Below are 23,274 nucleotides of genomic sequence, written 5' to 3'. Positions count from 1 at the left end.
ACTAGAAGAGTGGGATGGGGTGGGAGATGGGAGGGAGGTTCAAGAGGGAGGGGACATATGTATACCCATGGGTGATTCATGTTTTGATGTATGGCAGAAACCAACACAATATTGTAAAGCAACAGTTCTTCAATTAAAAATAAATAAATTGAAAACTCTACAATCCAGATACAATCTTTCTTCTAAACGTAAGGCCTCTTTTTAACTGTATATTATTTCATATTCTTCCATTACTTTTAGAAGTTTCAATTAGCCTTGGAAATATCCATAGTAATAAAACCAAAAATGAACAAATTAATGAAGTGAGATTTTTGAGCCAGATTAAAAAAATTTTTTCAGATAAATTTAGAAGCCACATTAGCATCATTCAGATTAAGATAAGCAATTTAGGAGCCTGAAATAATTTCCACAAGTAAAGCTCCAATATTGTTTTATAATTCATTGATAATGACAAGTATCCTAAGTCTGCAATTAGTAGCTCATTAATTTACAAGTCATTATAGGAATAATGTTAGAACATCTCCTAATAAATTATCTTTGCTTATATCCAAAAATTCTACACTTTCTCCTGAGAAACTCTACATTGAGTTTTTGTTCATCTTATCATCCTGCTAAAATTCTGTTAAATCAATTTATGTCACTCATTAAAAATAAAAGGGATTAGTGTCAATTTAAATGAAATGACTAGCAATAACTTATTGAATAATTAGTTTAGGTTAGTAACAGGTGTTGCATTGCTTCAGTCTATCTGCCACAGAACAAGATATCAATAATGTATTTAATCCTAAAAGGTTTTTACATGTTAAATCTACAGAAAAAATGAAAATTTCCCCTTATCCATCTCACAGAGATGTTGCAAAGTTAAATAACACACCTTTCAAGAAACTGACATAATACTGAAACTATCTCAATGTCCATGAACACCTACAACAAATTTAAATATATCTTCAGTCCTAAAAATCAGGGCCTGGGTTTTTCCGGTGGTTTAAACAGATGAATCCCCTAAATAAAGCATTAACATCAATATCATTGTCCAGAGACATAAAATAATTTCAATATCATAGTATTTACACATTAATTCAGAAATGTCTTAAATTTTTTTAATTTGAAAATGTACCAAGTCTTCAAGAACCACTGCTTTTCCTACATGGTGTTTTCCAGGTATCTGTGGCACTCTGTATATAATGTTTTACATTTTTCCAATTGTTCCCTATGATCAATTCATTATTTCTCATACTATTATGATGCATGGATTAATAATATCAACTCTTTTTTAACAAGTAGGAAACTGGTCATTTATCTCAAATTCATACTCCACACCAGAAAGGATTTAAGTTTGCATAAACACAATTAATACAATAAGCTAACAATTTTTTTAAAGGTACACAAAGAAATCATAATCTGAAGGAAGGTATAGATCAAGATGGTGAAGTAAAAACATTCTAAGCTCACCTCTTCAGACAGACACTATGAAAATTATAATAGGATAACTATTAGGCTATAGTTATATATAGGATTGTACAGGAGACAGGGATCAAGACCATCCCCATGGAAAAGAAATGCAAAAAGGCAAAATGGCTGTCTGGGGAGGCCTTACAAATAGCTGTGAAAAGAAGAGAAGCGAAAAGCAAAGGAGAAAAGGAAAGACATAAACATCTGAATGCAGAGTTCCAAAGAATAGCAAGAAGAGATAAGAAAGCCTTCTTCAGGGATCAATGCAAGGAAATAGAGGAAAACAACAGAATGGGAAAGACTAGGGATCTCTTCAAGAAAATCAGAGATACCAAAAGAACATTTCGTGCAAAGATGGGCTCGATAAAGGACAGGAATGGTATGGACCTAACAGAAGCAGAAGATATTAAGAAGAGATGGCAAGAATACACAGAAGAACTGTACAAAAGAGATCTTCACGACCCAGATAATCACGATGGTGTGATCACTGACCTAGAGCCAGACATCCTGGAATGTGAAGTCAAGTGGGCCTTAGAAAGCATCACTATGAACAAAGCTAGTGGAGGTGAAAGAATTCCAGTTGAGCTATTCCAAATCCTGAAAGACGATGCTGTGAAAGTGCTGCACTCAATATGCCAGCAAATTTGGAAAACTCAGCAGTGGCCACAGGACTGGAAAAGGTCAGTTTTCATTCCAATTCCAAAGAAAGGCAATGCCAAAGAATGCTCAAACTACTGCACAATTGCACTCATCTCACATGCTAGTTAAGTAATGCTTAAAATTCTCCAAGCCAGGCTTCAGCAATATGTGAACCATGAACTTCCTGATGTTCAATCTGGTTTTAGAAAAGGCAGAGGAACCAGAGATCAAATTGCCAACATCCGTTGGATCATCAAAAAAGCAAGAGAGTTCCAGAAAAGCATCTATTCCTGCTTTATTGACTATGCCAAAGTCTTTGACTGTGTGGATCACAATCAACTGTGGAAAATTCTGAAAGAGATGGGAATACCAGACCACGTGATCTGCCTCTTGAGAAATTTGTATGCAGGTCAGGAAGCAACAGTTAGAACTGGACATGGAACAACAGACTGGTTCCAAATAGGAAAAGGAGTATGTGAAGGCTGTATATTGTCACCCTGTTTATTTAACTTATATGCAGAGTACATCATGAGAAACGCTGGACTGGAAGAAACACAAGATGGAATCAAGATTTCCGGGAGAAATATTAATAACCTCAGATATGCAGATGACACCACCCTTATGGCAGAAAGTGAAGAGGAACTCAAAAGCCTCTTGATGAAAGTGAAAGTGGAGAGTGAAAAAGTTGGCTTAAAGCTCAACATTCAGAAAACAAAGATCATGGCATCCGGTCCCATCACTTCATGGGAAATAGATGGGGAAACAGTGGAAACAGTGTCAGACTTTATTTTGGGGGGCTCCAAGATCACTGTAGATGGTGACTGCAGCCATGAAATTAAAAGATGCTTACTCCTTGGAAGGAAAGTCATGACCAACCTAGATAGCATATTCAAAAGCAGAGACATTACTTTGCCAACAAAGGTTAGTCTAGTCAAGGCTGTGGTTTTTCCTGTGGTCATGTATGGATGTAAGAGTTGGACTGTGAAGAAGGCTGAGCACCGAAGAATCAATGCTTTTGAGCTGTGGTGTTGGAGAAGACTCTTGAGAGTCCCTTGGACTGCAAGGAGATCCAACGAGTCCATTCTAAAGGAGATCAGCCCTGGGATTTCTTTGGAAAGAATGATGCTAAAGCTGAAACTCCAGTACTTTGGCCACCTCATGCAAAGAGTTGACTCATTGGAAAAGACTCTGATGCTGGGAGGGGTTGGGGGCAAGAGGAGAAGGGGACGACAGAGGATGAGATGGCTGGATGGCATCACTGACTCGATGGACGTTGAGTCTGAGTGAACTCCAGGAGTTGGTGATGGACAGGGAGGCCTGGCGTGCTGCGATTCAAGGGGTCGCAAAGAGTCGGACATGACTAAGTGACTGATCTGATTTGATCTGATATATAGGATAACTATAAATAACATATAGGGTAACCATTTCTAAGAATGACCTGAAGACCAGCAGAACAGATTTTCCACAACTAAGTATATATATATATAGGAAAGGCCACACTGAGACAGGCGGGAGGAATCTCCGTCCTAAAATTCAATACAGTCTGATCAGAACCCCATACCCCTGGGGTGGTGGCCCAGAAGAGGGGTATCACAACCACAGAGGTACCCCTGGTGAAGTCAGGAGTCTAAGTCCCATACCAGCCTCTTTGACATCAGTCTTGCTATATTTTTGGATCTGTCTCCTCAAGGAAAGGAAAAAAAAGCAGGAGTAAACAAAAGGAAATACGTCAAACTCAGAAGCTTTTGCACAACAAAGTAAATCATCACCAAAAAGAAAAGACAACATAGTGACTTAAAAATACAATTTAAAATAATCTATGGAATTAGGGGTTAATATCAAAAATATTAATAACACATTAATGATATAAAAAATGACAGAACGATCTCACTTCGCTTCCAAGGCAAACCATTTAATATCTGAGGAATCCAAGTCTATGCTCCAACCACTAATGTCAGAGAAACTGAAGTTGAAGAGTTGTATGAAGACCTTCTAGAACTAACACCCAAAAAAGATGTCCTTTTCATCACAGGGGACTGGAATGCAAAAGTAGTAAGTCAAAAGACACCTGGAGTAACAGGCGGGTTGGCCTTGGAGTACGAAATGAAGCAGGGTAAAGACTAACAGAGTTTTTCCAAGAGAATGCACTGGTCACAGCAAACAACCTTTTCCAACCGCACAAGATTGACTCTACACATGGACATCACCAAGTGGTCACTGAAATCAATTGATTATATTCTTTGCAGCTGAAGATGGAGAAGCTCTATACAGTCATCAAAAACAAGACTCAGGAGATGACTGTGGCTCAGATCATGAACTACTTAAACTGCAAAATTTAGACTTAAATTGAAAAATGTAGGAAAATCACTAGACTATTTAGGTATGACCTAAGGCAAATCCCTTACGATTATACAGTGGAAGTATCAAAAAGATTCAAGGGATTAGATCTGACAGAAAGAGTGCCTGAAGAACTATGGACAGAGGTTTGTAACATGGTACAGGAGGTGGTGATCAAAACCATACCCAAGAAAATGAAATTCAAAAAGGCGAAATGATTGTCTGAACCCCTTTCAAATAGCTGAGAAAAGGAGAGAAGTGAAAGGCAAAAGAGAAAAGGAAAGATATACCCATCTGAATGCAGAGTTCCAAAGTATAATAAGGAGAGATAAGAAAGTCTGCCGGGAGCAGGAGCTCTGCCCGTGGCAAAGGTCATGAGGATGGAGGCTGGGCATAGGCAAAGGCGGGATCAAGCCTCAGGAGTCCCCCTGGAAATTCTCGAGCATCTACCCCCAAAACCAGAGTCTGCCTACTTTCTGCTTTGTGCTCTCACCTACACCTCTGACTTTATGGGGGGCTGTCCCCCACTACCTCTCTCTGAAAAAAAAGAATTAACTTACAGCTCCAGTTAATAAAGTTCCTGGATGTGATAGTGTTTCAACCTACAAACTCCTTTGGAAGTCCTCTAGCCTGCCTGAATAGGTTTTTCCGGCCACATGTGATTGCTCAGAGCCTCCCAACTGTGAGAGGCATGAGATGTTCTAAACTGTCTACAGATTCCTTTGAGCAGTTAAAAGATTGATTAGAAATTGTATTGGTGAAGGGTTTTTCACTTGTTGGGCCAATGTTTGCTGCTAAGTTTCCATATCCCTTACCTGCTGTGTCCCTGGCAGTGTATTGATTAATATAATTGGTGTAAGTAGTCGCTTTAAAGTTTGTAATCTTGGACCCTTGAGTTAATTCTTTTTCTTGTTATAGCCCACCACACCTTTTCCCTATAGGAATGCAATTTTAATGCTTTTGGAGGGTGGCACCTGACTAATCACCTTTAGAGAAAAATAAGTTTTCTGAAGAAAGGGTCTTAAAATGTTAACAGGCCTCCGGGCCAGAAGATGATGCAAATCACCTAAACTTTTGCATATGATAAGTTTGCAGGAAGAAAATCTGGCTTACTGCATGACTCTACCCCTTCCCCCATTATCCTCTATGCATAACTTAAGGTATAAAAAACTACTTTGGAAAATAAAGTGCGGGCCTTGTTCACCGAAACTTGGTCTCCCCATGTCGTTCTTTCTCTCACCTTCTGGCTGAATTATTCAGCCTCTTTTCTCCACTGAATTTCCTCACTGAGCTATCCTTATTTAACCACTCTTTATATCCTTAATTAATGTTTAATTAAGCAACTGTTTCCTGATCGCCGATGCCGTCTCCCCTTCAATTTCCCTGGATCCACCGGGGCTGGACCCCGGCAAAAGTCTTCCTCAGTGAATAGAGGAAAACAACAGAATGGAAGAGACTAGAGATCTCGTCAAGAAAATTGGAGATAGCAAAGGAACATTTCATGCAAAATAGGAACAATAAAGGACAGAAAAGGTATGGACCCAACAGAAGCAGAAGAGATTAGGAAGAGGTGGCAAGAATACACAGAAGAACTATAAAAAACAACATCTTAATGACCTGGAAAACCACAAAGACGTGATCACTCACCTAGAGCCAGACATCCTGGAGTGCAAAGTCAAGTGGGTCTTCAGAAGCATCACAATGAATAAAGCTAGTGGACGTGATAGAATTCCAGTTGAGCTATTTCCAATCCTAAAAGATGATGCTGTGAAAGTGCTGCACTCAATATCCCAGCAAATTTGGAAAACTCAGCAGTGGCCAAAGGACTGGAAAAGGTCAGTTTTCATTCCAATCCCAAAGAAGATCAATGTCAAAGAATGTTCAAACTACTGCACAATTGCACTCATTTCACACACCAGCAAGGTAATGCTCAAAATCCTTCAAGACAGGCTTCAAGAGTACATGAACCGAGAACTTCCAAATATACAAGCTGGATTTAGAAAAGGCAGAGGAATCAGAGATCAAATTTATTAACTTATTCCCTGGTGGCTCAGACGGTAAAGTGTCTGCCTGCAATATGAGAGACCAGGATTCCATTCCTGGGTCAGGAAGATCCCCTGGAGAAGGAAATGGTAACCCACACCAGTACTCTTGCCTGGAAAATCCCATGGGCAGAGGAGCCTGGTAGGCTACAGTCCACAGGGTCGCAAAGAGTCGGATATGACTGAGCGACTTCACGTTCACTTTCACTTTTATACTATTTGGCTTATTTTTATCATTAAAAAACAGTATCACGATCTTTGTTCCCATCTTAAGAAGAAATTCTTTTAGAGCAGTCTTATCCCAGACAACTTCATGCAATAATAGAAATTTTCTATGTCTGCACCATTAAATATGGTTGCCAGTAGCCACATGTGGCTGTTGAACACTTGAAATAGTACAACTAAAAACCTAATTTAAAATTTTATTTTAATTAATTTAAACTTAAGTAGCCAAATGCAGCTATTGGCTGTTGTATTTGACAGTTTAGTGCTAATGCATATACGCATTTGTGTGTGCTAAGATACCTCCGTCGTGTCCAACTCTTTGCAACTCCATGGACTATAACCCACCAGGCTCCTCTGTCATGGGCTGCTTCAGGTAAGAATACTGGAGTGGGTTGCCATGTCTTCCTCCAGGGGATCTTCCTGACCCAAGGATGGAACCTATGTCTTGTATGTCTCCCGCAATGGCAGGCGGGTTCTTTACCACTAGCCCCACCTGGGCGGCCCAGTGCATACACGCATGTGCATAATTTCTCCACCGTGATAGTACTTCCTCAGTTACTTAGCTTCCTTCGAAGTATTTTTCACATGAGTTATATTTTCATCTAAATATTTTAATTTAGTTACTTTTCTATCTAATGCATTTTATTCAAGAGAATTTTTCAAATTAGGAACTCAGTACATTCTTCACCCGTGAGTTTCCTGGGTTATTGCTAAGCACTATATTGGATGCACTTAGATTCTGGTCCTCATTCATTTCTGAAAGCAGTCTTTTGTTCTCCTAAACTATCAATCATTCTTACCCTACTCTCACTGAACTTGACATTCCACTTTCAAAGAGGTATGTTTTCCATACTGTTTCCTGCTTTATTGATACGGCTGTGGACACTTGCAGAGTAATAAAGATGCTGTACAGAAAGCAGCTTCTGTAGTCACTGGGCAGTTGACATCAGCAGCAGCAATAGGAGGACTTATTTTAAAAAGCAAATACGTATCTCTACTACAGCGAACAGTGTAACAACAAAATGCAGCTGTAATATTTTTACAGTGCTCAGATAAGCATCAACACAGTAATTCTAAATTCCATATTAAAAACCGATTTTGGGGTAATTTTACTAAAATGTACATATAAACACACACTGATACACACACAAAAAGAACGTACTGCTTTAAATGGCAAGGGAATTACTCAAAATAAGATCCTAAGACATTTCATAATATCCTGGAGATAATATCCCTTAACATTTCAAAACCACCTTAGTCATCCAGGGTGCCGGTTATTCATCAGATACAGCACTTGACACATAAAGGCATGACATGAATGACAATTACTGTTTGGGGTACAAATCTGTACAGATCACCCACAGGATCCAATACCATTTAGCTGCCCACAGCAAATCAATTTTTTCAAAATAAAGGGTATACTCAATGTTTACTTTGCGTTAAGGATGGGAAATCAAATGAAAGGGGAATGAAGTGACATTAAAATCCTTATGTCCCAGTTTAGTTTCTCCATGGGAGCAAAGAGCAGATTTTATTAAATTTAACCTAATTTTGCTATGACAACAATTGTATCACTTGAGATCATATTCTAAGAGAAACACAGTATTTACTCTCTTCTTGTAGCCCTTAGATCTTTCACAGTTTGACTTAAAAGTCATAGTTTTTAATGCCAATGAGAAAAATATACAGAAAAAGAGAGAGAGATTTAGGAGGGATGAGAACATTTACATTTATAATAAACCTAATGTATGCCTCTTCCTTGGGAAGTTCTTTTGAGACATGAAGCTTACTCAGTGGTTAGGGGGTTAATGAACGAAATGGATTACTGCATTGAAAATAAAAATCACTATTAAAAAAAATGTGACACCAAGAGAATTAGGCACTACATAATACTGTAACCACTGAGAATTCTCAACAGTAAAATAAAGCCTTGTAGTCCCAGCATTTTCATTAGTTTTCCAGTAGCGCTGGATGTAGAGTGAATTACAATGAGGGAGACAGCAATGGCTGCTGCCTTTAAAGAACACACACTGTACAGAAAGAATGTGCTCCTTCAAGCCACCCTGGGATGGTTACTGGCTTCTCACACCACCATATGTCTTAAATTTAAGTACCTTAAAGATCTCATGTAAGAGAACATTGCATTTAGCCTGCAAGATGCTAAATGCTAAACACCTGACACAGAAAACCATGCTGCAGTGTAAATTTTAACTTCAGAATACAGAATTCTATATATCAGTTAAAACTTGTGCAAGAAGCCTTTGTAACTACACAATTTGGAATTAGAATTGTGTTTAAATTATGTGTTGATTTAAGCAGATACAAAATTAACATAAAGAATGACTGAAACCTATACAAAGGGAGAAAAAAAAAAAATCAGGTTCTATTACCTCTGAGACTGTTTCAGTTCAAAAGGAGAAAGGTAGGGAGTGCAGATATGCAATGAAGACTGAAACATGAAATGTGACACTAAACCTGATTTTGCAGCACAGATTTCTATTTGACTTTGCATAGCTTTCTATTCTCCCAGTCCTAAAAATAGGACTACTTTTGAACTACTAACCTGGAAAAAACTAAAGGTCAAATATCTCATTAACAGATCTGCTCTTAAGTGCACGGCTGAGACAGAAAGTACATGATCACAGAAGAAAAAGACAAGAGTTAACACCATTTTATCCATTGTAATTAGGAAGTGTCATAAACCCTACACTAGTTTCTGTCCTAATCATCCTATATTTAACCCCTTCCAGTTCACTGAAATTGAAGAATCAGTCTCAGTCTCTGCTGGAGTATGAATCACACACTATCTTCCAGCCAGACTACGATCCCTTCCCATACACATTATTAATACATTATTCACTGAAGAAGAGGCAGAATGATAAACTATAATTCTTCCTCTCCAGTTGCTTATAGTCTGGTTAGGGATACACAACCATACACGGCTATGTAGGTAAATTAAGTACAACTGTGGTCCTCAGCTTGGCGACAGCAAGGCTCTGGGATAAATAAGTATCTATGTGCTGTGTGCTAAGTCACTTCAGTCGTGTCCGACCCTTTGCAACCCTATGGAATGTAACCCGCCAGGTTCCTCTGTCCATGGGATTCTCCAGGCAAGAATACTGGAGCGGGTTGCCATGCCCTCCTCCAAGAAATCTTCCCGACCCAGGGAATCTGTGTCTCTTGTGTCTCCTACACTGGCAGGCAGGTTCTTTACCACTGCGCCACCTGCGAAGCCCTGAATATGTATCTAGGGGGAGCCATCTCCACTCATCAGGCTCATGGCAGTGCCATATCCTGTCAGAGGTCCCCCCACCAGGAAGGAAACAAAATCATTGTTTGGTGGCAGTCAACATCACAGTTTACAAGAAGAACAAAACATCTGCTGAACTTAAGGTCCTGAGTCTTTGTGCTTTGGGGTTTGTTCTGGTTTTGGTTTCCTATTTAAATTCCATTTTCTTTGTCCTGGATACTTTTAAGGCACCGTATGTAATTCTACTGCTGGTCTTCTCAAGCTCTCTATGGAACAAACTGGAGCACAAATGTGATTAAATAGCCATAAGAAAAGCAAACCAATGAGTACATTTAAAATATTTTATTATTACTGATACCCAAAACAAATGAATATCTGAGCAGGAAAACATGGCTTAGTAATTGACTGACACCTTGGCCTTCTATGTAATCTATGGTCATGTGGTTGAACTGGCAGAGTTGAAAAAAATGGAGCTGAAACTTTTCATACAGTATGAATCAAATTCCTACTGAGTGTGAATACAGAGCAAAGTCTGACCATGAAAGAATCGCCTTGACAATACTGAGAAATAAGGTCCTCAACGGTTTATTGGTATTGAAGGGATGTTAATTAGCTAATGTCAGTTTAGCCAAGGGTGATATAAAAGTGTCATTAAGGCTTACTCAGAATCACATTATGTTTCAAGCATTTTCTACTTTAAATTTCAAGCTTTCATCTCTGAGATACAAGTCACTTGTATTGATGAGATATTTTAACTTAAGTTATAAAATGTTTCATTTCTCTCTCCCTTTTGGGGTTGGGGATTACCCTGAATGCACTGTGTCTGCTCTCTTCTTAATATAATAGAAACTAAATACTTTTAGCAGGGCTTCCCAGGTGGTGCTAGTGGAAAAGAACCTGCCTGCCTAATACAGGAGACAAAGGAGACGTGGGTTTGATCCCTGAGTTGGGAAGATCCCCCGGAAGGGGAAATGGCAACCCACTCCAGTATGCTTGCCTGGAGAATCCCATGGACAGAGGAGCCTGGTGGGCTGCAACCCAGAGAGTCGCAAAGAGCCTGAAGCAACTTAGCATGTACGCACACACATATGCCAGCATGTTTCAAAATATTTTCGTTCCCAATTTTTATTCTTATTTTTAGGCTTCACTTTATTTGGAGATGAGACCAAAAGGAAAAAATAAAAGCTAGCAGCTGTTTAATTCCTAGAGCAACTTTATAGTTTATAGACCAGGTTCTTGGTCTGTTTGACCATGGCAGAATTTATGAAAATCTAAAACATTAATGATGCCTAAAAGGCAGGCTGCCACACAGAGATGAACACACTGCCTGGTCTGAGAGCAGAATTATAGAAACTGGAAACCTCAGCATTTTGAAGATCATTGAAATATCATTTTTGTATGTGTTCAGAATATTCCACAAATAATGTTTAGAGAGACCCCATATAAACCCAATTCATATTAGAACTAAAGTATCTTTTCTGTATATAAAACTGTTGAAACCAGACAGTAAAAAAAAGACATGTTTAAATGTTTATAGTAGGTAAAAGAAAACACTGTGGCAAAAAGAAAGACGTAAAAGCAGTATTAGTAGTGCTTCCTGTCTCTTTTTATAGTACCAAAAAATATGAGCAGAGAGAATTTGATTATATATGCACAAGATGTGCTCTTATGGTATATATTTTATATCTGCCCTTACAGAGCAACAAAGAATCTTTCACTGTCAAACTGAGTTAGCTGTGGTGCATATCATGGATGGCTTTAAAGCTATTTTCCATTAATAATAAGGTATTTAAAATATGAAAATAAATGACTATAGTATATACCACTGGAGCTTTCAGTTTGCTGTTTTCTGTGAATTAAATCCTATTTATAAGGTGGTGTTATCCAAAGTGAATGGGAAGAAAATGATCCAGAAAATCAGGAATGCTTTCACATTCACAAGTGAAAACCTCATTTTCTCCAATGAAGTGAGTCAGCACTTTAGGATTAAAAATTCTACTATGCAAATAGTCTCAAGATACATTTTAAATGGGGGTCACTCAAGAAAGTGAAAAGTGCAATGCATTTGCATTTAAGTGTCCTTGGACTCTCTCAGGTGCGGGAGCTGAGTGATGAGTAGCTGATTCGTGACCTGTAGCTAACCCCTTTTATAGTGTATTTTAGAGTTCAATAAAAAAAGAGGAAAGTGTTTTGTGTTAACGTTTCCTGTGTACAAGAGACAATAATAAAGTATTTTTTTTACATGGAAAAAAATTTAGCAGAGATTCTCTTAATATATATTTTCCTCTTAATCTATTATTGTCCTTCTCCTAAACCACAAGGCTAGGCAAAAACCTATAACAGTGGTCAATTGAATCTGTGGTTGCCTGGACACATGATTTAAATTGGATGACATAAAAGTATGCATGAAAAGAGTATGTAGTTTTCACTGATAATAGGCTACACTTCAGGCAGTATTTCACATTAGAATGAGAGATGAGTTCATTCTTATACTTAAAAAAAATCACTTTGTACCTCCAAATAAGACAGGGAAAAAAAATTTTTTTTTAAACCTTGAAAATGTTTCTGACTTAACTCTCAATCTGTTGTGTTCTTTGGCCATGACTAAGAGTCCTTTTTGCATCAGCCTTTCAAGGTAGGACTCAAAACAGTACTGAAATAGTTAAAAACATTTTTCCTAAGAATTGTCTCATGATTTAAAAAATAAAAAATTCAATATATGGACAAACTAGTAGAATAAATATAGCCAAAAACTAATTTTGAAAACAAAGTTCAGAAAAACTCCCAAAATATGTATGAAGAAAGACTAAGTAATGGATAATTTGGGAAATAAAAGACTTTGAGGTTAACATGTAGGAAGACCAAGACCTTTTCATCAGGATTTTCAGAAGCAAATAACAGTCAAAACAGAGAGGAGAAAATAATAAATGAAATTACAGAAAAATTCTTCACAAAGCCAATAAATGCTATACTAGGCTTCAGACCAAAAAAAACTACACATTGAATCAGATTAAAAAAAAAAAAAAACTCAGATATTACTATTCTCAGTGATAATTCATGCAGTTAAAAGTGTGTGTTTCTGTATGTCTGTGCATGCATGTGTGTGTGTGTATCCCTATATACTTCTAGAAAAAAAAAGTAAGTTGCAAAAGGTACAAGAACTACACTAAAGTTAAATTTCTCATGTGGTGCACTGGATTCTAGAATATAATGGAGTAATGATGCTAAAGCTGAAATTCCAGTACTTTGGCCACCTCATGCGAAAAGTTGACTCATTGGAAAAGACTCTGATGCTGGGAAGGATTGGGGGCAGGAGGAGAAAGGGACGACAGAGGATGAGATGGCTGGATGGCATCACTGACTCGATGGACGTGAGTCTGAGTGAACTCCGGGAGTTGGTGATGGACAGGGAGGCCTGGTGTGCTGCGATTCATGGGGTCGCAAAGAGTCAGACACAACTGAGCGACTGAACTGAGCTGAACTGAATATTTTCAAAGTTCTCAGGGAAAATAACTTAGCTAAAAATCTTATGTAGTCAAAACTATCTATTAAGGCAACAATAAAAATCTTCAAATATGCATGGGTATAAGCCATAATAGTACTATCCCTGATTTCTCTATGAAAAATGAGTATCTGAAGAGTTATATAATAAAATGACAAAGAATCCAAGAAAAAAGGTAACTTGAGATGTCAGAATCAATAGCAGATTGAATCTACTTGATCTTGATTCTTAGAAAATTTTTCTTAAAGAATACAGGTTTAATTGGATTTCCTTTTCTGCGGGTCTGTTCACTTTGCCACCGTACTTGGTTCTATGCTTAATAATATTAATATAATTAGAATATTATAAATGTTGTCTATTGGTTTTTAGTCTCCTAAACTCAACTAATGAAAAAGTACAGAGGATGGAGTTCTAGTTTATAGAAAAGAATAGTTTATGGCAGTATAAAATAATACTATAAGAAAAATCAAGGTACGTAGGAATATATTATTTAAAACTATGATGGTAGCCATCAGAACAAAAATAATATACTTTAAAGTGTTTTTTTTTTATTTTTTCAGAGAGAGTGATGATGGAGGAAGGAACATTTTCATTTTACACTTAAAAAAATATATGTGCATATATTAATTTCCTAGTTTTAAGGAAAGTTCAACATTTAAAGGGCATCTTCATCAATAAGAGATTGTTAAATAACAGTTCTTCCTCATAATATAGTAGATAAAACAAACGAGAAATATTAATGTATGTAATCAAGATTTTTAATCAAATAACACAAACCGAGTTGCCACATGTTATGGACAGCATGACATAATTTAGGTTAAAATACTTGGAGGTTTCCATATATTCATTTGAAAAATAAAAGTCTAGGAGGCTACAGAGCTGCGCTTATTTCTTCTTTTAGTTCTATAGATATATATAAGTTTATAGGGGCTTTCAACTATCACTTTGGCTTTTGTAACACTCAATAAAGACATTTTGAAAAATGAGATTGTTTGAAGCCCAGAAAAGGGGAATGAGTTGCCCCAGATCAATCAGGAAGCAAGTGCCAGAATCAAGACTAAAATCCAGTTGGTAGCGGGGTTGCCACGTCTTGGGGAATTTTACCCCTCCTTTCCAATTTCCATCAACCCTTCTAAAGTGAAAGTCACTCAGTCATGTCCAACTCTTTGCGACTCCATGAACTATACAGTCCATGGAATTCTCCAAGCCAAAACACTGGAGTGAGTAGCCTTTCCCTTCTCCAGGGGATCTTCCCAACCCAGGGATCGAACTAAGGTCTCCACATTGCAGGCAGATTCTTTACCAGCTGAGCCACAAGGGAAGCCCAAGAATACTGGAGTGGGTAGTCTATCCCTTCTCCAGTGGATCTTCCCAACCCAGGAATCAAACCAAGGTCTCCTGCATTGTAGGCGAATTCTTTACCAACTGAGCTATGAGGGAAGTCCCTAATAGAAAAGTAACACCCCTAATAAAAATGTTAACAACAACAATAATAATGACAAACATACATGTCAAGTTTTATATAAAGTGTGAATAAAAGTATCTTCAAGGGGGAAAAAAATGTCTATCTCTGACATCTTGCTGGGGGATCAGGATGATAAAGACAGACTTAATAAAGGAGGTGAGAGTGGGGCAAAGCCTTGGACAACAGGCATAGGTTTTAATAGACCAAGATGCGAGCAGAGTTGTGGCCAGAGTTACTCCAGGTAGTGCAAGGGCACCAAAAAGAGAACTCGTGTGACAAATGCCATCTTTTCTGTTACTATTTACATTTCTTCTAAAGTAAACCACAGGTAAGATCAAGGATCACACCACAAGGACATAGACAAAAGACAGATGGTGAAAAGAAAGAAAAGAAAGATCATATTAAAAAAATATTTTTGACTAAGGAAAGCCAAAATAATTGAATGGAAAGCTCAGCCCTGGCTTTCGTAACAGTTGGAAAGGAAGTGAAAAAACTGTCTGGGAGCAGTCAATATCTCAGCTTATCAGAAGAACAAAATGATGCAGAACAGAGCCTGCTAAGTTAAAGACAGGAGTAATTTACTGTGGGAAGAAAGAGAATGCTGTCATTGAGACCCGATGCTCAGGAAAGGCAACACGGAGAAGGTAGGCAGTGAGCTACAGAGATTTTTGACTGGCCTTAGGGACAAAAGCAAAGGAACCATCATAAATACAGAAACAAAGATTGGACGGCACCTGGGTTATGGAGCAGTTATGCCATGAGATGCTTCAGTTTAACAATCTCCCCTTTCCTCGAAATGTTTACCAAACACTCATTTCTGAGCTACATGGCCCTGCTAACTGACGCTTAACCCAAACTGATCCAAACAGACTCTGATTCCAGAGTACAAAGGTTTGAAACAGAGACACTCAGAGACAGGATACTGGTGAAGTGGTCACACACAAGGGAGCATTCCAGAGGCCGGGCAGGTCCACAAGCTCTGGCTTGGCTACCAAGGAATTTTTTTTTTTTTAATCTCACAAAATAATCCAAGACCCAGTCAACAAATTCCCCTTTGACCTAAGCTACCCAGAGTTGCTTTCTATTACATTCCACACCAAGTCTCTTAATTAACATACTACCTTGGGGAAATGGTTGTGGGTACACTGGAAGGAGAGAGAAGCCAAGTGGTAGGAACCACCTGAGGCTTTGAAGGCAGGATCAAGGTGAACCATTAGTCCGAAGGGCAGAACTGAGCCCTGGTATATGAGCTAGGTTTTAATGTAATATGGATCAAGAACACAGAGGCTTTTGGTTTCATTCACTAAGCCTGGAGCATGTATCTTGACTGCAAAGAAAACTATCTTGCATCACTTTTTAACCACACTTCAAGTGCCAGACCTGAGCTGTGTAACTCAGAGATGATCCCAGTCACACTGCACTGCTGGGTAGACCTGCTCAAACCTCCCTTTCCTTTTCTGTCCTTTCTTCCCCTTTTCTTTGTTGGTTGAAACATCTAAGTTTCAGAAAGGTTTCTGATTTATAGGACTCTATAGTGCATCCTTCTATATCACAAATTATTATTTTCTTGATTTATTTTATAAGTCAAGGACATTTGTGAATGAGAATTTTCTCTAGCCAGACATACATATGGAAATGTATACATACCAAAGTCCTATATCTAATAAACTCATTACTGGGCCCATGCTGTGAAAAAAAAAAAGAAAGAATGGCCATCTCTCCCTCTGATTATGTTTGGTTATCATGAGATCTGTAATTTGCAACAAAGGTTTACTCCAGGGAAGTCAGTGGCCATGAAGCCTGGCTGACCCAGGTCACACGGGAGCCAATCACTGATATGGCATGCAAAAAAGAACAAGCAATTCAAAAGACGACACAGCCTGAGAGTTACCAGAAAATGAAATTGGGGAGTGGCAGGTGACAGCCAAGTTACTATGCTTCCCTTACCAATTTAGTATTCAAATAAGAAGAGTCCAAGATATAGCTTCGTCCATGACAAAACTGGGTGATGGGCTTTTGAGCAAATGTAAGAAACCAATAGTGAAGAGCAATCTGTTTCACTATGCAGGTAACAAATGGCTAAATAATTAGGGAGCGGGAGGGTTTCTGCTTAATAACCTAAGGGATTTAGGGCCTTCACCTTCTGAAGATCACGTCAGCACCACCTGTGCCCAGTATGAATTACACACTAGTACTGCATTCTCATTTAAGTTAAAGCATCAATATTGATGAGATGTTCTGACCCAAGAGAGAAATGTGATATGAAATCAAAGGAATTTATTTCCCAATAGCTTAAAAAAATAAAACAAAATAAGACAATAAATCAGGGTGGGATGCTCACTTGAGATGGACTTTGATTTCTTCCTGATAAAATTACCTTCTTGATGTTGGCACCCAGGGCAGTACCAGGCTAACAGTGGTATACCCAAATGAACATGCCAAGAACCAGGCAGCTGCCAACAAAGGTGAAGAGGCCAAGACCAAGACTCCAGGTAGCTAGGAGATGTATGACTTAAAGGAGCCCCACTGACTTGATAAATAGAAGGCAATGATAACAAGGGCATTTCCCAAACTATATATCTCTAGTACCTAAGCTTCAGCCTACAGTTATGATTACCAGCCCTGTTTATTCAAAGAAACATTTAAATTATAAAGATATTCAAGTATACTTACTACATATAATGTACAAATAAAGGAAAATATAGAATATTAAGTATATTCTAAAAAATTCATTATTCAAAATAATAAATTATGAGATGGTTGAGATGAGATGGTTGGATAGCATCACCAATGCAATGGACATGAGTTTGAGCAAAAACTCAGAGACAATAGAGGACAGAGGAATGGTACAATCCATGGGGTCCCAAAGAGTTGGACATGATCTATTGACTGAACAATGATGACAATTTTCAAACACACATTCTTTGCATCGAATAAAGATTATTAATATAAACTATAACCATGAAAATGTGTTTATTATATTGAACTGGACTTGCTCTAGTTATTCAAATGTGATCCTACTGGAAATGTACAATATACATTTTTCTACTGGAAAATCCTGAGTCTGAGTACCTAAGGTTACAGTTATAGAGGAAATAGCAGCAATCCCAAGTACTGAGGTTTCCAAGCGGAGTCATTACAATACATGGAGTGCTCCATACTATTGCAGACCAAGTATAACTTACAAAAAATGAATTATTTACATTATATATGCATTTGTTATCATCAAAAAAGTGTTATGTTCATAAATGAATTCTATAAAATGCAATAAATGGCATGGGGTATTTACAACATGCATTAATAGTAGATCTAGGATTTTATTTAATCCCCACAGGAGCCCTATGAAGGTGCAACTTTTAGCAGCTCCATTTTATAGATGCAGAAACTGAGGCATACAGAATATGTCCAAAAGACACATGTTTCTGCCAAAATTCATGCCCAATTTGATTCCAACATTTTACACTGCTAAATATGATTATAGTATATCCAGGAAGGGTAAGACATCTAAATTCCAATTATTCTGATAATTAAATGCTTTCATGGAGAAAATAACATTCAGCATATGTCTTGGTAGTTATAGGTGTCAAATACCCAGATTACACATCCAATCACTAAATGGATTAACAGGCCAAATGCTGAAACGACTTCCTTGTTAGGCTTGAAGGTGATGGAGCTGTAAACTCACTTGGCTCCTGATCTGAGTTCAGGTTACTCTGTTGTGTCAGTTGTGTTGTATGACTTTGCACTGAGTCCGCAGAGGAACTGCAGTGAAAAATTAGCTGCTCAGTATAACCAATGGCCAGATGCTGGACTCCGGCAGGTAACAGCATTTCAGAGTGTGCATTTCCTTGGAAGGAAATATCTCGAGCCCCAGATTGCGAACTTTATGTGTTACAAGCACAACACTAAAAACCCAAGTTTCATTTCTTGTGATTAAATACACAGCCTTAAAATGCTTTTTAAAGAAAAAAAAAAAAAAGCTACAGTAGCATTTTTTATTTTCTAGCTACGCGTTACCTATTTTCTTTACAGGGATAAATTGAAGTGGGTTATAATGATTGCTTTGAAAAATTTTAGTAGCCTCTCCCTCCTAAAAGAATCCAGGTATTCTAGAATCTGGATGATTGTTCCCTTGGATGGGTAGCTGCTACAGATAAACTCTACCTCAGAACTTCACTTTGTTTTCATGAGCAAAGAGAACAACATATCCTTTCCTGCCTTCACTCTTGTTCATCATCAAAATTCCTCCTGCCAACTGGCCGAACCCAAAGTTCCAGAAGATTCATTCTCTTGACACTAGGTTTGAGTCTTGATTTAAATAGTTCACAGAAAGTGAGGGTATCTCTTTGGATAATTGTGAAGTACAAGGGCATTGAGTCATTGAGAAAGTGTTTGGGAGTAAAGCGTTTTATAAAACTGGAAAACAACCACAAGAAAGTGAGGCTAGGGCTGAAAACATAAAAATTGATGATTTAACAATTTTGCCCAGACTGTTCCTGACCACATAATCAAATCACGCCCTCTAACCAATGTAATATACACAGGAAAAGTCTGGGTACAGAACAGAAACTGGGCTCTTTGAATTTTGAAACGATTTCACAAGATTTAAAATCTTCCTGTCTCATCCAAAAGTTACCCTTCTTTCCAGCTTGAAACTTCTCCAGAGACAACATTTTATTGGAAAGAAATTTTGGCCAAATCAGTATATATAAACTAATTTCTCTAAGTCTGGAAACTAAACTTCCATTCAGATCTAAGTGTCTGCTTTCAGTAGTTTACAAAGGCTGCCTCTTCTGCACGGTTTTGCTAATAAAGCTTCGTCTGAGTCATTTGTTCCACCAGCAATTTGTTGCTGTTGTTCAGTTTCTAAGTCAGATCCAGTTCTTTGTGACTCATGGACTGCAGCCAGTCAGGAATCTCTGTTCTCCGCTATTTCCCACAGTTTGCTGAAATTCATGTCTATTGAGTCGCTGATGCTATCTAACCATCTCACCCTCTGCCTCCCACTTCTCCTTTTGCCTTCAATCTTTCCTAGCATCGGGGTCTTTTCCAGTAAGTCAGCTCTTCGCATTAGGTGGCCAAAGAATTGGAGTTTCAGCTTCAGCAACAGTCCTTCCAATGAATATTCAACATTGATTTCCTTTAGGACTGACTGGTCTGAAGTCTCCATGAAGTCCAAGGGACTCAAGGGTCTTCTCTAGCACCTGCTGATCAGCATTTCAATACTTCTTTTCCTAAATCAAAGCTGCTCCTGGGCTTCCTTGTGCTGACATTCTAGGCCTCACCTGACTGCTCTGCAGTCAAGCTCTGAAAGCCTGGTTTGTAGACCCACGTCTTTGGGCAAATCATGTTACTGATCTGGCCTCAACTTCCTCATCTAAAGAAGGAAGAAACCATCTACTTGCTTCATAGTGTTGTTCTGAGGATCAACTGAAATCATGAACAAGATGTGAAAATTATAAAGCGCAATAAAAACACAGGATAATATCACTGTTGCTATTATTCAACATTCCACACTTTAATTCATGAAAAAGTGCCCACAATGGACCATTATACAGTATTTTTTTGGTTCTTTTTTAAAATTTTCTCAATGTTCTAGAAAAAATAATCCTGAAAAAAAAAAAAGGTTCTATAAAACTCTTCATTTAAAGTCATATTTGAGAATCATGGTACAATATGATTAAAAGCTTTACCTAAAGCAACATCAAAATACAGCTTCTCTTTCCTCTTTAAAAAAATGTATGTATGTATGTGTGTGCTGCTGTTGTTGTTGTATATGTGTTTATGTACTTTGAAAACTAGGTTTCCTTATCATTTAATTAAGATAAGGTCACATGAAGCCTACTGCCCTTACCTTTCATTGCACTATATCTGCTTTGGCAACTGTTTCTTAGATAGGATGTTCTATGAACTCGAAACTTATTTCCCCCTCAGATAAGTGATCTTGTCCTTTTTATATTAAAACTTTGTCTCATTTCTGCTGAGAGCAGTTGCCCCAGGCAGTCAAATATGTTTCATGTGAACTTGCCTTCAAACTGAGTTACTTGTGGCAATGTGCCTTTATGGAGTCCATTAATAATTTTAAGTGCTTGCAGGATAAATTTAAACGCATTCCTTTCCATCCTCCTCTTTTTCTTCATTCTCCCACCAACTATACTTTCCCCTTTTCTTTCTCTTGCTACATAACATACCTGCAAAACTGTCTCAAAAAAACCTATACTTCTCTATATTCATATGATACATTGATTCCATTGGTTCTTCAGTCTAACATGTCTCTACAAATTTGGCAACACTATCTAATCTATTCTCACCTTGTGTCTACTGTGACTAATTACATTTGAAATTTTTCATTTTCATAGTGCAATACTTACATCTTCAACTCTTTCTTGAGAATTCTGGTTATCATAGAACATCTATTTGAGGAGAAGCAACTAAGTTTAGAACACTATTTTCAGTGACTGCAAAACGGCAGCATGCAATGCGGTTTTTCACAAAAGCTAGGTGTAAAGACAGATAATGTTCAAATTTCATAAGAGATTATTTTATTTTGAAAAATAACTCTTCACCAGACCCAATACATAAGTTTAGAGAAAACAAGTAAGACATTATTACCCTTATATAGCGCTTTGAATAATCAAAAAGGAGCCCACTGATTACACTAGAAATAGTCAATAGGGTTGTAACACTGACAAAATAGCAGCTTCTGTTTAATTCATTCAGAAATTAGATTACAACTGAGATTTCATTTAAGGTGATTTTCATACATTTAGAATTTTACCAAGCAAAATAGGAAAAAAGTAACTTTGAAAGACGCCTTTAAGGATAACTATGAAACTTGAGACAGTAAACATAACTGTCCTAGATCGGACTTTAAAAGGTAGCCATCGGACGCCAAAAACAAAGGCAACAAAAACAAACGCAAAAATAAAAAACTGAGACTACGTTAAGCTAAAAAGCTATTTCACAGCAAAGGAAATCACAAACAAAATGAAAAGGCAACCTACCAAATAGGAGATGATATTTGCAAATCGTGTATCAGATAAGGGATTAATAGTCAAAATATACAAAGAGCTCAAACAACTTAACAGTAAAACAACAAATCATTAAAAAATAGAGGATTTGAACAGCTTTTTTTTTTCCAAAGAAGGTGGAAACAGACAGAGATGGTCAACTAACACATGAAAAAGACTCAATACCAAAGATGATCAGAGAAATACAAATCAAAGCCACAAAAAGATACTTCACACTTGTCACAATGACCATTCTCAAAAAGACAAGAAATAACAAGTGTAGGTGAGAATAAATAAACATACATACATACACATACACACATATACTGGAATATTTTTCAGCCATGAAAGAGAAAGAAATCTTGCCATTTGAGACAAGAAAGTTCATTGAGGGCATTATGTTAAGTGAAATCAGACAGAAAATGTTAAATACTTTATGATTTCACTTTTATGTGAAATCTTAAAACAAAATGAGCTCATATATACAGAGAACACAGAGGTGGTTACCACAGGCAGAGGACTGGGGGAGGACAAAATGGGTTAAGGGAGTCAAAAGCACAAACTTCCAGTTATAAAATAAGTAAGTCAAGGAGACGTAATGTACAGCATGGTGACTACAGTTAATAACAATGTGTTGCAAATTTAAAAGTTTGGTGGTGTTGGAGAAGACTCTTGAGAGTTCCTTGGACTACAAGGAGATCCAACCAGTCCACTCTAAAAGAGATCAGTCCTGGGTGTTCTTTGGAAGGAATGATGCTAAAGCTGAAACTCCAGTACTTTGGCCACTTCATGCGAAGAGTTGACTCATTGGAAAAGACTCTGATGCTGGGAGGGATTGGGGGCAGGAGGAGAAGGGGACAACAGAGGATGAGATGGCTGGATGGCATCACCGACTCGATGGACGTGAGTTTAAGTGAACTCTGGGAGTTGGTGATGGACAGGGAGGCCTGGCGTGCTGCGATTCATGGGGTCACAAAGAGTCAGACATGACTGAGCGACTGAACTGAACTGAAGAGAGAAAATCTTAAAAGTTCTCATCATAAAGAAAAATTCCTTAAGGATGCACAGTGACAGATGTTAATTAGACTTCTAGTGGTGATACTTCTGCAATATACACAAACACTGAATTGCTATGCTATCAGATCAGATCAGATCAGTCGCTCAGTCGTGTCCGACTCTTCGCGACCCCATGAATCGCAGCACGCCTCCCAGGCCTCCCTGTCCATCACCAACTCCCGGAGTTCACTGAGATATCATAGTTCACTATGCTATAGTATACCTCAAACTCCTATAGTGGTGTACGCCAACTGAAAGTGAAGCGAAGTTGCTCAGTTGTGTCCCACTCTTTGCGA

The 23,274-nt window shown here is 37.9% G+C and overlaps 1 protein-coding gene across 3 annotated transcripts in view; it reads right to left on the bottom strand.

Annotated features, from left to right (window-relative positions):
• SMYD3 (SET and MYND domain containing 3) overlaps positions 1-23,274 on the bottom strand; it is a 739,679-nt gene that overhangs the window by 465,476 nt on the left and 250,929 nt on the right.

Source organism: Bos taurus, chromosome 16, assembly GCF_002263795.3.
Source record: "Bos taurus isolate L1 Dominette 01449 registration number 42190680 breed Hereford chromosome 16, ARS-UCD2.0, whole genome shotgun sequence".
Classification (NCBI taxonomy): domain Eukaryota; kingdom Metazoa; phylum Chordata; class Mammalia; order Artiodactyla; family Bovidae; genus Bos; species Bos taurus.
This window is presented reverse-complemented; position numbering and strand designations above follow the sequence as displayed.